Consider the following 9,303-nt stretch of genomic DNA (forward strand, 5'->3'; position numbering starts at 1 on the left):
AAAAAAAAAAAAAAAGAATATACACCATGTGCTGGAACCTAAGGCAAACTTGAGAAAATTCAAACACATAGAGGTTATACAAGAGGTCCATCTTCTCTGACCACAGCACCATAACGCTGGAAATCAACAACAGAATGAATAAAAAACAAAGACAAACACTTGGAGACTCACTAACACACTTCTCAAAAAAGAATAGGTAATTGCCCAAATTACAGAGAAGATAAAGAATTTCCTAGAAACCAACGAGAATGATAATACAACATACCAAAACCTTTGGGATGCAGCAAAGGCATTTCTAATAGGTGACTTTATTGCATAAATGCATACTTGAAAATGAGGAGAAAATTATGGTCAGCACCTTAACACAACACCTCCAGCAGTTAGAAAATACTCAATAGCATAATCCTTTCAACTTTCAAAAGAAAAGAAAACATAAATATTAGAGCAGAGATAAATGAACTGGAAAACAGAAGAACAATGGGGGGGAAATCAAGAAAGCAAAATTGGTTCTTTGAAAGGATCAAAATCGGCAAACGCTAGCAAACTTAACAAAAGAAAAGAAGGAGTAGATGCCAATATCAAGAATTAGGGGTGAAACATGGGGACTCATAAAAGAACTTAATGAAATAAAAAGATTAATTATGCAGTAGTATGAATAACTGCATTCCACCAAATGCAATAATTTGGAGGACATGGATAATTACCTGGAAAATCATTCTTTCCCTAACTTGTCACATATGGACATTGAGAACTTGAACAAACCCATAGCAAAAGAAGAAATAGATAATGTCATCAAGAAACTCCCAAATAAATAAAAACTTGGTCCAGGTGGCTTCACGGGAGAATTTATCAAACTTTCGGAGAAGAGCTGACACCAGCCTGACACACAGCAAACTCCCAGACTCATTCTCTGAAACCAGAATAACCCTGATACCAAACCAGGAAATGACCCCGCAAGGAGAGATCATTACAGACCGATATCTCTCCTGAACTTAGATGCAAAATTCCTCAACAAAATCTTGGTCAATAGAATGCAAAAACATAAAAACAAATACATCATGACCAAGTGCGATTCATACCAGGCATGTAGGGATGGTTCAATATTTGAAAAAGAATAAACGCAATCCTCCACATCAAAAAGAAAAAGACAAGAACCATATGATCATATCAACTGATGCAAAAGAAAAGCATTTGATAACATCCAACACCCATTCTTAATAAAGATTCTCAAGAAGATAGGATTAGAAAGGAAAATTCCCAATACAATAAACGCCATATACAAAAAACCCAATAGCCAATGTTACTTTCAATGGAGACAAGCTGTAAACATTTCCACTGAATGAGGGAACCTGACAAGGATGTCCCTTATCCCCACTTCCATTCAACATTCTTGAAGTTCTAGTCAATACCACAAGACAACGACAAGATATCAACGGTGTACAACTGAGTAAAGAAGAAGAGAAAAAAATGCTATTTGCAGACGATATGTTTTTATATATTGAGAATCCTAACTGATCCACAATAGAATTGTTGGAAGCAAGAGAAGTTTAGTAGAGTAGCAGGATACAAGGTTAACAAGTAGAGATCAATTGGATTCCTATATACCAGTCATGGGAATACAGAAAAAGATATCAAGGAGACAGTACCATTCACAATACCCATGCAAAAGCTGAAATACCTAGGAATAAACCTAACCCCAAACCCAAAGACCCATATGAAGAAAACTATAGAACCTTACATCAAAAAAACAAAAGGGATGTGTACAAATGGAAGCTTATTCTGTGTTTGTGGATCAGAAGACTCAATAATGTGAAAATGTCAATGCTACCTAAAGCAAAATACAAATTCAATGCAACCCCAATTCAAATTCCAGCATCATTTTTAAGGAATGGAGAAACTGATTACCAATTCATACAGAAAGGGGAGAAGCCCCGAATATGCCCAGAGCTTGGCAAAATGAACAAGGTAACTTGTCTTGCTCCACCTGCCCTCAAAACCTTCTATACAGCGACAGTTGTCCAAACAGCCTGGTACTGGTATAATGCAAAATTATACGAACCAATGGACCTGGACAGAAAATCCAGAAATAAAAACATTTGCATACAGACAACTGATTTTTTTTATAAAGTCCAAAAAAAAAAACATTAAATGGGAAGCAGATGCCTTCTTCAATAAATGATGTTGGGAAATATGATTATCCACTTGCAGAAGAATGAAACAGGAACGATATCTCACTCCATGCACAAAAACAAACTTAAGGTGCATCATGGACCTAAATGTAAAACCCAAACCTAAACGTAAAACCCAAAACTTAAAGCTAGGACCCCTGGTGCAGCGGATCTACTGACTATCAATAATAACAAAGGAAACCATTCCATGGAAGATCAAACAGCTGAATGGGACCTGTTAAAAATAAAACGCTTTTGTACATTGAAAGACTTCATTAAGAGGGTAAAAAGAGAGCCCACACAATGGAAAGGGTATTTAGTACAGACATAACAAAGGGCTAACTACTAAAATCTATGGAATTTTACATGTTTACAGCAAGAAAAGAACTACTAGCCCTCTGAGAAGATGGGCAAAGGGACTGAACAGACAATTCACAAAGGATGACAATCAAGTGGCCAAGAATCACATGAAGAAGTGCTCCTGGTCATTAGCCATTGGGAAATGCAAGTTAAATCAATGATGAGATACCACTGAATACCCATAAATATAGCCCAATTAAAAACAAACAAACTGAGAACAAAAAATATTGGAGCGGGTGTGGTAGGATAGTAACTCTCATCCACTGCTGGTGGACTTGTAAATACATTCAGCCACTGAATGTGGCAATACCATATCACCTTATCAGATGCCATCAGCCTTAAAACAGATGGCAATTGAACTACCACATGATCCAGCAATACCATTACTGGGCATACACCCAAAAGAAACAGCAAACAAATTACAAGCAGATGTTTGCTCTCCCATGTTCATCACAGCACAGTGCACAATAGCAAGAAGCTGGAAAGAGGCTACATTCCCTTCAATAGAAGAGTGGATAAAAAAATCTCCGGTACACACAATGGAATGCTACACATCTCTACAAAACAACAACCATACCATGAAACACCTCAAGATATGGAGGGATCTGGAAGACATTATGCTGAGTGAAGTTAGGCAAGCTCCAAAGGACAAATACTGTCTGAGGCCACTGTGGTAGGAACAAGCAGCAGGACAGGCACAAGCTCAGGTTTGTAGGGCATCCAGTCTTCTGCCTGGGAACCAGAGAGCCAGGTAAAGACTCGAACTAGTGGCAATCAACCACACACCATCCTGCAGTGTAGGTCACTAGGCCAGAGGATGCTTCACACGACTGGGATCAAATGGAGGGGGTGGAGGTGGGTGTGGGCTGGAGGAATGCTGTCTACTGAGTGGTCACCATGTGGATCTGGAGTGAAGCCCCCCGGAGAGTGAGGTGGCCCTGTCAGAGTTATGAGGCTTCCTGATGGGAGGGGCAGCACAAGAGAAGGGACAGGAAGCAGTCATGTTTGGGGAAACACAGGTGCATTTCTGTAGAAGGGAGAAGAGGGAGGGCTGGCTCCAGGTGGGGGAGAAGAGACTGAAGATGCTCTCAGTAACAGTAGGTGGGTGGTGTTTTTAGTTGCATGCAGCACGTGGACACATTTGAACGAAGGCATCTGGAGGTATCCCGGCAACCCAGGCCAGGTGCCATTGAACACTGGGACACTGAATCCTGGATCTTCGAGGCCCATAGCGTGCTCCAGAGACTGCACTGGTGAGACCCCAGCAAGGACTCCCCTGGCGGAACTGGATTCTACCACAGATGCACTTAACCCAGAAAACCCACGTGCCTGAGAAGCAGAGGACAGCTGTACCAAGCGTGGCATATACTATTGGGTGGCGGCCAAACATGGCCTTGCTACATCAACGCCCTATATGCTGTATTAGCATACATATCATTCGGGCAATCCTGTGAAGGTCATTCTGCTATCTGTTGCTTATGCTTGTTCATATTAGGGGGTATCTCGGAGGTGCGTTGCCTTTGGGGTCACCCTCTTGAAGATGTGTTATTTGTTTCTCTGCTGAGCCTATAGGGAGAGCAAATAGAACAAGGGTTTTTCAGGGGGAGGAGGAATATAGCCGGGTGGGGAAGATAAAAGGAAAGTGATGTCAAGGAGTCCAGGAAGGACAAGTATGTCTGGAGACAGATTATGGAAGTAAATGTACAATTTTTGATAGCCTATGAAACCCAGGTTCCTTCAGGGACAGCAAGTGGCATAAGTAAGGGGTTTGGGGAGAAGGGGGTACAGTGGGCGGGAGGAGGTAAAAGGGAGACAATGTTAAGGAGTCCAGGTAGAAAAAGAATGTTTGGAAACTGATTGAGGTATCAGTTGTACAATTTACTGGATGTGATTGAATTATGGAATGATATGGTATGCGTATTAAATCTCAGCTAGTATAAGAAAATTGAAAGAATTAACAAAAAAGATTGACAGCCTTGGTAACCCTATATAGAGCCATCATGAATCAGCATAATTGCTGTGGGTATTTGCTTGGTGGCACAGTGGGTTGTGCACTGGGCTGCAAACTTCAGGTCAGAGTTCAAATTCATCAGACACTCTCCAGTAGAAATATTGACTGTCTGGTCCAATAAATATTAAGTCTCTGAAACTCTAAGAAAGGGTTCTACTCTCCATTGGTATAAGGGTTGCTGTAAGTCAGAATCCTCTTGAAGTCCATTGTTCAGGTTCAATTTGGGGGGAGGGGTTGGTGAGTATATTACGATGGAGAACAGATGGGAATTGTGGCGATTGGAACGAGATGCCCTAAGGAAAGTGGATAGCAGTTTCTATCCCAGCAGGTGGTTACCTGAGAACACAGGGCTGCTATTTCCACATTTTCTAATTTTTCAGTACAAGTCAAAGACTTGAACATTTTGTTAAATATCTCAATATTTAAATATTGATGATTGATACAAATCTTTAAGACATTGAGTCGGGGAAACAAACAAGCAAAACAAGAAGAACAAAACCTTGGGAGACGCACTGTGATCAAGGCTGTCAGCTCGCAATGTCTGCATGACGCATCTACACTGTAGCCTGCCCCTCTCCCATCCGCCTTACTTAGCACAGCCCACAGCACTTGTCACTCACTACCTGGAAAGCAATACATTTTAAATAGAGATAAGTTAACTTTAAGGATATCGAAATAAATAAATTGAAAGGGTATTTGGAGCAGAAATTAAACGTGCTAGAAGAAAGCTTTCTTGGAGCTAGTTCCTACTTCTTTCTTTCTTTTTCATCTTCTTTTCAAAAAAAATGTTTTCTGAAGTTTGGCAACAAGAAAACTCCCAGAGGATTCCTGTCTATTCTGCATTAGGGATGTTAATGCTGCTCTCCATTACTGTGCAGACTCATGAGCTGACTCTGCTCAGATAAGGAAACCAAACAGGAATGAGCATACTTAAGAGATATTAATATACTACCATGGCAAAACACTCTCATTATTTTTGCTCCTTGCACCGTGTTTCTCACAGCAAGTGTCCAAATGACTATCATTTATATTTCCGAGGGCCCTGACTCTGGCTTTGGGTTGGTTGGTTTTATATCATTTATTGATTATACTTTAAAGCAAATTAATTTTGGCCAAGCAACGAACCTTTGTGAATAGAATAGAAAAATGGCAAAAGAGTGATTTTATCTATGGGGCTTATGAGTTACTTCATTTGGGGAATGAATTTATTGATGCCATGGTTTGATTATACCATTTACATATACTTCATATCTCACTCAGGACTTAAGGCAGTTAATAAATTTTTAAATGAGTTAAATGGCTGCCATATGCGATCATTTACTTGAATATATGCAACTATAAAATGAGCTGACATCAATTTATCTCTATTAAATGATCTCCTTTTGTAAATCCTTTTCATTTTTTAAGCGTCTATTTAAATTCTATCTGTTTGAGGTACTGAGAAGTCACAGAGCTATGAAGTTGGGGGAAGATACACTTTTAAAAAAGTTTATTTTCCATGTTTCTTTGCTCAGTCAAAGGAAATGTACTAGGTGGACTTGAAGAAATAAATTAAGACAAATATTTAGTAATCATTTTGAAGACATCATTGGAATATTTTAATATTTTTAAATTATGAGGTTAACAGTAATGGTGAATATTGATTAGGAGGGCTTTCAATTAAACTCATAAGGAGGTTATTGTGATCAGTGGGGCTAAAGATAGCTAGGATCTAAGTGAAAGCAAAATAATTCAAGTTGAACGGAAAGAGGCAAGTTTGGGAAATACTAAAAACACTCTTTGTTAGACAAGTTCCAAATGGAGCTAATAATTGTCCCCAAACTATTAGTTCTTTAAAGACATTGGGAATGTCTATTGCATTCACCAACATACCTATCATCTAAAAGAGTGCCTGGTACCCGAAAGCCAGTAGTAAGGATTTGGTAAGAGAATGAATAAATAAGAGACAATGTCAGAGGGTCTGAGATGCTTTGGAGAACTCAGACAAAAGTCAAGTATTTACAAAAAGAAAATGTAATTACATAATTAATTATGGCTCAAACGTGCCCTGGCTTGAGGATTGAAGGTAACGAAATCGGTAGTTTGATACCCGTGTGCTTGTGGGAGAGTAGAATATGTTCAGTTCCTCTGTTTCAGTTGCAGGTAAAGATTCTAATATGATCCATCGTAGAGCTGCTTCAGAGATAGCACCCTGAATGTGGTCAGGGTAAGGAGAAAACAGGTGAACAAACAGAAAATTGTTAGCACCAAGTTTGTCATCCCTGCAACCTTCCAGAGAATTCCATCCCAAAATATGTGCTTTGAAAGTGGTTATTTCCCTACCATTGATCTCAGCAATGACTAGAGAGGGTTAAATTATGAACTCTGAGACCTGTGGCTCTAATTGTTTGCTATTTGCACAGTAGAAAGTATTTCAAAGTAGTGACCTCTCTCCAACTTACTATTTGTATTACCTCCGAGTAGATTATGACTAATTTTTTAATTAGTGTGGGGTCCAGCCCCACAGTTGAAAGGCCCTGTGGAGCTCTGTGCACGATTATAGAAGACAACCAACAAGAGCAGTGCAGGGGACTGGACTCCATTCTCTTCTTGGGAGATGTGAGTTTACTTAACAATGGGCTTATATAGCTCTTGAGGCATATAGGCCTCGTGTTATAAAAACACATCAAACAAATGGGCAAGGTACTGATCTTGAATATTCTATCCCTCAAGGGGAATATTGCAAAGGGAGTAGCATGCATGCAAGAGACATGATGTGCAAAATGCTCCTTAAGGGACAAATGAAAGAATGCTCTTAGAGGTAAGCATCCTTTAATTGTGTTCTCATTTTATAACTGAAGAATGAGAACTTAAGTCTTGAGTCTGCACTCTCAGGTGCTCAAACTTCTCATCTCCAGTAATTATTTCTTCCATCCCCTTTCAGCTACCTAATCTCCTGGCTGGAACACTGACCTTATTATGATAGACTGTTGAATAACCTTCACAAGTTCAAATTCAAGTATCTCAGTTTTGACTACCACTTCTATTTCTTCTTACTCCAATTCTCCAAGTTTGAGTGTGAGCAATATAGAAGTTAGCCCAACCCTGTGCAAATTCCCAGGCATTTTCATATTTTCATATTCATAGATTGGGGAATTCATTATTATAGTTGTTTCAACCCAAATTTCTCTATAAATTATATGTAACAATAAGTATCAAGGACTATTTATTTTGTGAGGAAAACTTGGAAGTCAATTTTTAACTTGTATAGAAGTATAAAGGGCCAAATATTGCCAAGGCAAATATATAGGCAAGGAAAAATTCACCAATTAAGTGTCAAGAATAATTATAATATTCCAGTAATTGATAAAGAGCCTTGGTGGGATAGTGGGTCCCAATTTAGGTTTCAAGGCCAACAGTTTTAAACTATGGGCCTGTCCAAGCGAGAAATATAAGGCTTTCTACTTCCATATAAGATTACCGTCTCAGAAACCCACAGAGAGGTTCTACTCTGTGCTATGACATGGAATTGACTCGATGGCAGTTCGTTTTTTGGCAGAGAGTCATTGAGCACCCACCATTAGTTAAAAGACAAAGATCAGAAACAGAAAATCACAAACAGAAACATTTGATTTTTAGCTGAGGTTGTTCAAAACAACATTGATGAAGAAGGGCTTGTCAGCAAATATTGTCATAACTGGATAGACAAAATGGGAACATTAAATTAAATTAAATCCTATCTCACCTAAAACACACAGACACTCCATTCTAGATGATTCAAAAAATCTAAATGTAAAAAGCAAAAGTATGAAAGTCCTAAAGTATACTATAGTAGGCTCCTAACATAATTTTTAAGAGCTCAGGGGTAGAGAGCAACTATCCAAGATGTCAATACTGTCCAAAGTAATCTATAGATGCAATGTGATTTCCATAAAAATTCTGACAGCATTTATTACAGAAATGGAAAAATTAATATTCAATTTTATGTGAAAAGACATGAACCCCAAATAGCTAATGCAATTTTGATATATAAAGCAGAAGGCCTCACATTTCCTGATTTTAATGCACATTACAAACAATAAGCAAAGTTGCATGGGCTGGTTTAATGATAGACACCTAGACCAAAGAAATAGAATTTCAAACTCAGAAATAAATCTAAACATCCATGGTCAATTTATTATCAACAGGGGAACCAAATTCATTCAATGATGAATAAACAGTCTATTTAACAAACAGTGCTACGAAATAGTTTCCATATACAGAAAATGAAATAAAATCTCTACCTCACACCTTACAAAAATATTAAGGTAAAATTAACCAAGAATCTAAATGTTAAATTTAAAGCCATAAATTTCTTGGTAAAAATAAAGGAGCAATATTTGGGGTTTTAATTCTTTCCATGATAGGATATCAAATGCACCAAAAGTAAAAGCAGCAGAACACAAAATAGATGATTGGATCTCATAACTGTTAAATAATTATACTTAGCAAAGAAAAGACCCCGAAGAGTCCCAAAAATAGACTTCAGGCTAGGAGGGGCAGCTCCCAGAATCCCCCCAGGCCAGTGGAGAGACAGTCATGAAGGTCATCAGACAAACTAGGGATTTATACATTTTTTTCATTTTTCTTTTTTCTAAATCATTTTATTGGGGGCTCATACAATTCTTATCACAATCCATACATACATCCATTGTGTCAAGCACATAGGTACATTTGTTGCCATCATCATTCTCAAAACATTTGCCTTCTACTTGAGCGCTTAATATTGGCTGCTCATTCCCCCCC

This window comes from Echinops telfairi, unplaced genomic scaffold, assembly GCF_000313985.2.
Source record: "Echinops telfairi isolate 266 unplaced genomic scaffold, ASM31398v2 ScPeMD7_2;HRSCAF=8, whole genome shotgun sequence".
In the NCBI taxonomy this organism is placed as follows: Eukaryota; Metazoa; Chordata; class Mammalia; order Afrosoricida; family Tenrecidae; genus Echinops; species Echinops telfairi.